At 38.7% G+C, this 7,610-nt stretch overlaps 1 long non-coding RNA gene across 4 annotated transcripts in view; it reads left to right on the top strand.

The window, feature by feature from the left end:
* The window catches only part of LOC104874406, a 32,354-nt gene that overhangs the window by 1,232 nt on the left and 23,512 nt on the right, over positions 1–7,610 (top strand). For all 4 annotated transcript variants that reach the window (XR_004518307.1, XR_004518308.1, XR_783719.2 and 1 more), the window contains exon 2: positions 389–437. This is a non-coding gene — a long non-coding RNA (uncharacterized LOC104874406). The remainder of the gene's footprint in view (positions 1–388; positions 438–7,610) is intronic.

Below are 7,610 nucleotides of genomic sequence, written 5' to 3'. Positions count from 1 at the left end.
GCTCCCCCGGCCCGGCCGGCTGTGGGCCATGTGCTGTTTGTAAGGCTTTCCTTGTCTAATAAGACAGAAACTCGAGTGTGTTAATATGTTCTTGCTTACTCGCCGAAGAGTGAGTTTTAAGTCATAAAGTAATTGAGTCATCAGATGTTGGTTGATAGGCTCCACAGATTGTTTGCCCGATTGGAAGTTATCCTTTACTAAAGCAGAGGGGATTTTTTACTCATTATCGAAATAATTTCGAACGTGACATGTACGTTGGTATTTCTAGTAGTCATGTCTGGATAGATGCTTAAAATTCTTTTCGATACCTTTGTTTTAAGTCCTGATGGTGTATTTGGTAGAGCTCAAGAATACCGTTATTTAGCGTTATTTTGTTTTATTTTGGCAGTTGTGCTAAAGAAAAAAGGAGGACATCTCGGTAAGACTACCCCAGAGAGGTGAGTTCTAATGTCTCTAAGAATCTGGGGACTACTACGAAGTTTTCTGTGGATCAGTAAATAAATACTAGAGTAAAAGAATGGTAGTTGAAAGATGTTTTGGTTGGTCAGGGTTCAAACGAATGTTTAATTAGCTTTCTGATGTGATTCCTTTAGGATGAAATTCTGAAATTGGAACGCCTTTGTGGAGTATTTTGGTAGGATTTGGGTTTTTCCTGTGCCCTACAAGGATACCTTTAAAAAATTATTCAAGGGGCTGGGGATTTAGCTCAGTGGTTCTGTTGCTTGCCTCGCAAGCGCCAGGTCCCGCTTTTGATCCCTGTTACCAAAATATAAAATAAAATAAAAAGTGAAAATTATCCAGGGATACCAAAGAAACTCCTTCCAGCCTTGGAATATGTAGATACAGAGTAGAAATTTTGTGAGGAAGGGTGGTTTAGGACACATTTTTTCAACCTTTCTGCCTTGTCTATAAAATGGCAATAATAGCTTTAACCTGACAAGGTAGGATTTTGTATTACATGAATTGTTGTATATGAAATGCTTAACCTGATGTCAAGTACTAAGAAGCACTCAAGTATTAAGTGGTGGTGTTATGCATGTGTTATTACCTGAGAGTCATTTCAGTTATTTTAAGTGATTATATTGTGTTTATATACAGAGAGCTATGGCAGAAGCGCCTAGATCTTGCCTCCTAAAAGTCATACCACTTTTTTCCAATTGTTTTTTTTCCTAGTTCTTCCCTTCAAGTATCAAATACTATAGTCACGCTCAGTTCTTCATTGTTGCCTGGACAGACTTCATGTTTTCTGTGTTTTGTTTTTCATACTGCCCAAGCTGTCTAGAATTGTTCAAGTGCTACCTTTTAAATAAAGCTTTTGAAAGCTTCATAGGTGTAAGTGCAGCTAATTGCTTCATACTTCCTTCAGCGGTTCCTACCACTTTCTGTATTCCATCTGAGTTTTTTACTAGTTTTTATGCCCTGCACTTTAAGAAATCTTTTCCAAACAATGCACTATATATACCTTGTTCACTTTTATAAGTGTAGAACCTCCTATCACAGGCTTTGGCACTTAGTAGTACTCATTTATGAAATCAAAGTTTGTAAAAGGTAAAGGCATCTAAGAGAGCATTTAATAGACAGATGTGTGGCAGTTAGAGTGTGCTTTGTTGGTGTTTTTACATCCAAGAATACTTTTTTTTTTTGGTACCAGGGATCAAACCTTGGACTTGGGAGGCAGGTGAGGTGCCTCTGAGTTAAATCCCAGCCCCAAGAACACTTCTGTTGGCTCGTTAAAATGAGAACACTTGAGGTTTTAGGAGTTGGATGGAGTTGAAGAGCAGGTAGGTGATAGAGCACTGGGGGCACTAGCCGTAGGTCAGGAGTTTTTGTTAGAATGTGTTCTTGTATTTTAATAGATATGTTCTTAACCACCAGAGGGATTGTTTTCTGATGTACTTGATTTTTCATAGATATTCTTTATTACTAGTGGTACAAACTTGAGATATGGTAAGGACTAAGATAGAATACTTGATCTTGGCCAAAAGGCTGAGAAGGACTAAGTGTTTCTTGCCATAAACAGAATATATAAGACACTTGGCTCAATATAGGACTCCGAATCTCACCCTGTATTTTTTAAATCATAGTATCAAAATGCCTCTTAGTATAAAACTAGGCCTGAGGGTAGGAATTGGGTGAGATACTACAGGAGGATATTGTTTTGATCCTTGGTTGCTATGATACCAGTCAGGCCTTGGCCTTAAGATTTAGAAGAAATGAGAATGATGGGAACTGCGGTTAAAACAGAGTCCCTGAACCCTGCAGGCCATGTGCTGGTACCAGTCTGGGTCTGTGACCCATTAGAAACTGGGCTGCACGAGCATCAGGCGGACAAGCAAGCCCTCCTGGGTTTTTACTGCTGCTCCCCACTGCTTGCTTTACAGCCTGAGCTCCGCCTCTTTGCAGATCAGCTGTGGTTTTAGATTCCTGTAGGAGTGGAAACCCTATTGCACATTTGAGAGATCTGGGTTGCACATTCCATTATAAGACTGCTATAATAATAGAATTCAAGTGCACGATATAATAGAAATACGGTAAACGGCACAGTAATTGTAATGTGCTTGAATCATCCCCAAACCGTACCAGGGGAAATACTGTTTTCCTCAACCCTGATTCTGGTGCTAAAAAAGGACGGGCACCACTGAGTTAAAATCCAGGTTCACAAGTAGGCATTCATAGAGCTAAAGAAGCAATTATGTACTCCTAGCGGAAAAATTCTCAGAATTTTTACAATAACTCAGCAGGTCTTTGGATTGAATAAGCAGCCTAATATGGAAGCACTAAATTTTAAAAACCAGATGTGTGTATTCTAATCATAACGCTTACTCACTGGCCGACCTGGAATTCATCATTGTGTGAATTTTTGCTTTCAGAGAATGAGTTTCACGGGGTTAAGGTATTTAACAAATTTAATATAAGTTTATAATGATCTTATATAATAATCCAGTCCAATTTCTGTTTTTACTTCTTATGTCCATCTGTCCCTATAAGGTTAACTGTTACTTAACTCTTAAAATATTCAGAGGGCCAGGGATTTAGCTCAGTGATGTTGCACCTGTGTCATAAGCTTAAGGTCCTGAGTTTGATTCCTGGTGTGCGGGAGGTGAAAATATTCAGACATTGACGTGAAGATTTTATCACTTAAGGAAGTTGTTGGTATTCTTTTTGCTTAGGATAAAATTCTGTCAGATTCTAGTGTTCTGCCTATCATACTGTTTCACGTACCAAGGGTTCTTTTTTCTTTTTTTGTGGTGCTGGGCTGGAAATCAGGGCCTTGCAGATCATAGGCAAGTGCTCTGCCACTGAACTACATCCCCAACCCCTATTTATCAAGGGTTCTGTTGTTATTTAGCTTTTTCAGATACCAGCTAAAAGCAAGATCACTGGTTCATGGTAGTGAAGCATCTGTTGTATATATTGTTTAGTATGTTTCAGTATATTCTCCTGTAATTGATTTTTTTTTAATCTAGTATGATACACAAAATTGTTTTCCTGACATCTCATGGATCTCAGCTTGCTTTTGGGGGGAAGCAGTGGATGAACTAAATAATTCTTTACATCTGTTTACTATTTTTGTGTTTACTAGGCACTTTGATAAAGTACTGTACTCTTAAGTGTGATACAAATTAAGTAGTACATGAACATGCCTCTGAATTGTTCCCACAGCTTTAGAATGGAAATTAAAGTAGTCATGAGGGAGGGCTTTGTGTTTTTTTGTTGGTTTGTTTTTCAGTTTTCGGCTTGTGTGTTTGCTAATACATATCGAGTCTGCCAGTCTAACATCTCATTGAGAGGTTTATATATATTTGTATTTAGGGTTACCTCAAATCCTGCAGCACCAAAAGAGAGAAAAAGAAAGTAAGGCTAGAATTCTGTTTATTTAAAAAAAAAAAAACACTTTCTTAGTTTTTATGTGCTTTGTAAAGCTATTTGTAGTGTTTATGTAATTCTCAGGGCTTAGATAATGGCCCCAGGGTGCAGCAATGGGGATTTTATGTGAAGAAGCTTATTAAAATGAAAAGCCATCTTCCTGTTTCTTGTGTATTGTGTGATACTGCCTTTAAGGTCTTAAAATTGCTCAGACTTTGGTGAACCAAAGCAAACTTCTGTTGTTTTCCTCCGGTGTTTGAAGTTCTACATTTTGTTAGTCATGAACAAGTGGTCTTTTCCCAGTAAATACCAATTTACGCCACAAAACTAGCTTTTCTGTGCTGTTGTGAACTTCCTGTTTTTGTCATATTTCCATTTAGGGAAAAGAGTGGATTTTAGACTAGGCTAGCTTTAATTTCATGCTTAAAGATTTTTCTGAAATTCACTTTGGAAACTGCCCAGATATCTAGAGAGAGGGGGAGGAAAATGACATGCCATGTCTCCACATAAAGTTATTTGTCAGAAAGCTTCATTTGGCTTTGTGTCAGGGTTGCCAGGAAGGAAGAGAAACTTTGTGCTGTCATAAATTTTAAGTCTAGGACTTGCCAGCATTGTTACTTGCCTTTAGGGTTCCCACATAAATGTGGTTGAGTTTGTGAATGAACTATATTCTAGCCTTTAAAGACAGGATCTATGTACACTTCTAGAAGATTTTTCTTAAGGAAATTTGTAACAACTGTATTTAGCCGCATTGCTTCATTTACAATAAAGACAGGCCGGAGTTCACATGTTAATTAGAATAGCAATTGACTAAGTCTGAATGTGGGCCATCCACTGCCTGAAAGTTGGGGTAAAGCCATTTTAAGAACCTTTTGAATCAAAATTGAGTAAACAGAACATTTAGTTACAAATAATGAACTGTCACATTTTATAGAGTGAATTCTTAATTATGTGTTAATGGAATGTGTAGGTAGAACATGCTTTCACGTAAACCCCAATCATACTAACACTGTTGCTGAGGGAACCTTTGAATAGCATTTTTTATACTGGTGGAACCAAGTTCTTTCGTAATTTATTTTTAACCAAAACGACCTTGGGCTAAATCCCAGGCCCTGTCTCTCCCTTTCTTGACACATGAGTCAAATAAGAAAGATGCTTTTAACCCCTAAACATAAACAATTACAAGTTTCTTCTTCATCAGTGCCTTGGTCTAGTCCACCTTTATGTTGGAAATGTCCTCCGTTTGCCGTATTTGGAGAGCTGATGTTGCATTTGAAACCATCTACTATAAATTTACCAGATACTTCTTTTTTTCCATCTATGTGTTATTTCTGAAACACATACAGTATTACTCATAAAATGAAAAAAAACTGTTCCTAAATACCCATCATCCTTTACTGATTTATCCTGTTTTGCTTTATATGAGAAGTATCATCACTTAAACCTTCAGTAATCTTTCTGCTGCCTCCCCTTTTTTTCCTGAGACTAGGGCTCAATCTGTAGTTCAGGCTGGACTTGAACCTGGGGCAATTTTCCTGCCTCAGGCTCCCAAGTGCTGAGATTACTGATGTGCACTCCCATACCCAGCCCTCTTTTCCTTGTCTAAATCATCAATTTAAACATTCCCAAATTATTCATTCTCAGATTTCAATGTGTTCATAAAAGTTACACCAAGTACTTGTTCAAAGGACAAATTCTTGGGCCCCACTCCGGACCTAGTAAGTTTAAATCTCTAGGGAATTCATATGCTGGTCTTTGAACCAGTTTCATTTTATTGCATACGTTCTCAATAACATGTAACTTCCAGTCTGTTATTTTGAGGGTCTTCTGTGTAGCACAGGCTGGCCTCGAACTCAACTTGAGCCTTGTTAGGATGGCAGGTATGCAGCACCATACCCACCTTATTCAGGTTGTATAATATTATTGGTATGTCAGACCTTTTTTCCTACTAATTATTGACATCCTTTTTTCCTATTGAGTTCACTCATTCAAGAGCTCATTCACCAGATGGCTGAGAAACTGTCCAAGATTTCATTCCATGTTTTATCAGAATTGATGTTCTTGCTTCTCAAAGCACACATCTAGTAGTTCAGTGTACTGTACATACGCAGTATATATGTATGCAGGCCCCCCACCACCATGGATCAAACTCAGGACCTTGTGCTTGCAAGGCAGTTGCGGTGCCACTGAGCTAAATCCCTGGCCCTGCATGTTTCTAATATACGTATGGCTCATAGACTTTGATAAGGATTATAAATTGGTGTCTGCTTTCGTTGCCAGTGCAGGAACTATGTTGTAACATTTTAAATAATCTTGGTAATATGACACATTGCAGGTATCCAAGTGTTTTCTTTAAATTTTTACTGCTGTCAGTTATTGCTGACTCAGACCTACCAAAGTTATGTTATCATCTGTATGCATTATATAAAACACATAATTTTTATGTAACATGTCCCTTATTCTCACTTACTTGTAGTTCCTTAGTGCTCTCTTTAAGAATACTCCCATACTACATTGGACTTTGAATCCTGTTGAGTTCTCCCTGAGAGGAGAAAAATAGTGCACATCACACATTTCAAAATAAACTCAACATGTATAAGTAAGGAACAACAGTCTCTATATAAATCATATTACACTGGCATTCTCTTTAGATGTTAATGTATGCACTGGAAGGATACATATGTAGTACAGTGGTTACATCTTGAATGGGTGGGGCAGCAAAGGAACCTCATATCACTTAGTTCAAGTTTATAGTACATAGTATAACAAGGGATAGAAACTCTGAAAATATTTTGGGTTATGCAAATATGGATGGCTGTCATCTTGGTGCTTTTTAACTTACCTTCATTGGGATAAATGTATTTTATAAGTATATATGACGGCTTCTGAAAGTATTCTGTAAGCTAAAGGGCAGGATTCATTATGGCAGACCCCCTGGCCAGGCTGCAGTACAGAGCAGGCATTTTACCCCCATAATTGGCTACAGTATACTCGGAGCCAGACTGAAGCCTACATACTCACAGGAGCATGTTGGATAGTGCACAGGCTAGAACAGTTTTCCCACCGATGGCTACCTCAGAGATCTGAGTCCTGATGTGTGAAGCTACAGGGCTCCTAAGTGAGATAACATTCCAGCTGAGGACCTTACCCTGTGGCTTCAAACCACATTCCATTCCTGGAGCTGCCCCTTTGTGGCTTACTAGTTAACCATGACCTACCTTTGGTCTGTTCTGCTCTGCTCAGCATTCTTATTTTGTTTTGTTTTGTTTTTTGTACCGGGGATGAAACTCGGGACCTTGCACTTGTGAGGCAGGTGGCGGCACAACTGAGCTAAATCCCTGGCCCAAAGCTAGGACCAGTTCTCCCCAGATGGGACACGAACCTTATCCCTCTTTAACAAGTCTTGTCTTTGTCAGCTGATATCACCAGATGCCATGCTATTCTTACCCATGCTGTGTAATCGGTAAATACAGAAGGTTCTGGTTGCTTGTGGTCCTCACCATGTGCTTGGTGTGGCCTATTCCAGTCCCCTGCTTTCTGTTGAAGCCTTGATTTCTTGTCTTTCTCCTTGCATCATGTTGCCACACAGTAGTAGATTAAGACTCTGCCGGGGTCTTTGTTAATTCATATTTTCTATTTTGTGTCCTTTCATTAGTTCTCATAGATAGTTAATGGTTCTCATGGGCAATTATGCTGAACAAAAAAATGTATAAATTTTTGAGTTAGAATTGAACCTCCTCCCC

Source organism: Fukomys damarensis, unplaced genomic scaffold (assembly GCF_012274545.1).
Source record: "Fukomys damarensis isolate Sample0158 unplaced genomic scaffold, DMR_v1.0_HiC HiC_scaffold_21, whole genome shotgun sequence".
NCBI classification, from domain to species: domain Eukaryota; kingdom Metazoa; phylum Chordata; class Mammalia; order Rodentia; family Bathyergidae; genus Fukomys; species Fukomys damarensis.
This window is presented reverse-complemented; position numbering and strand designations above follow the sequence as displayed.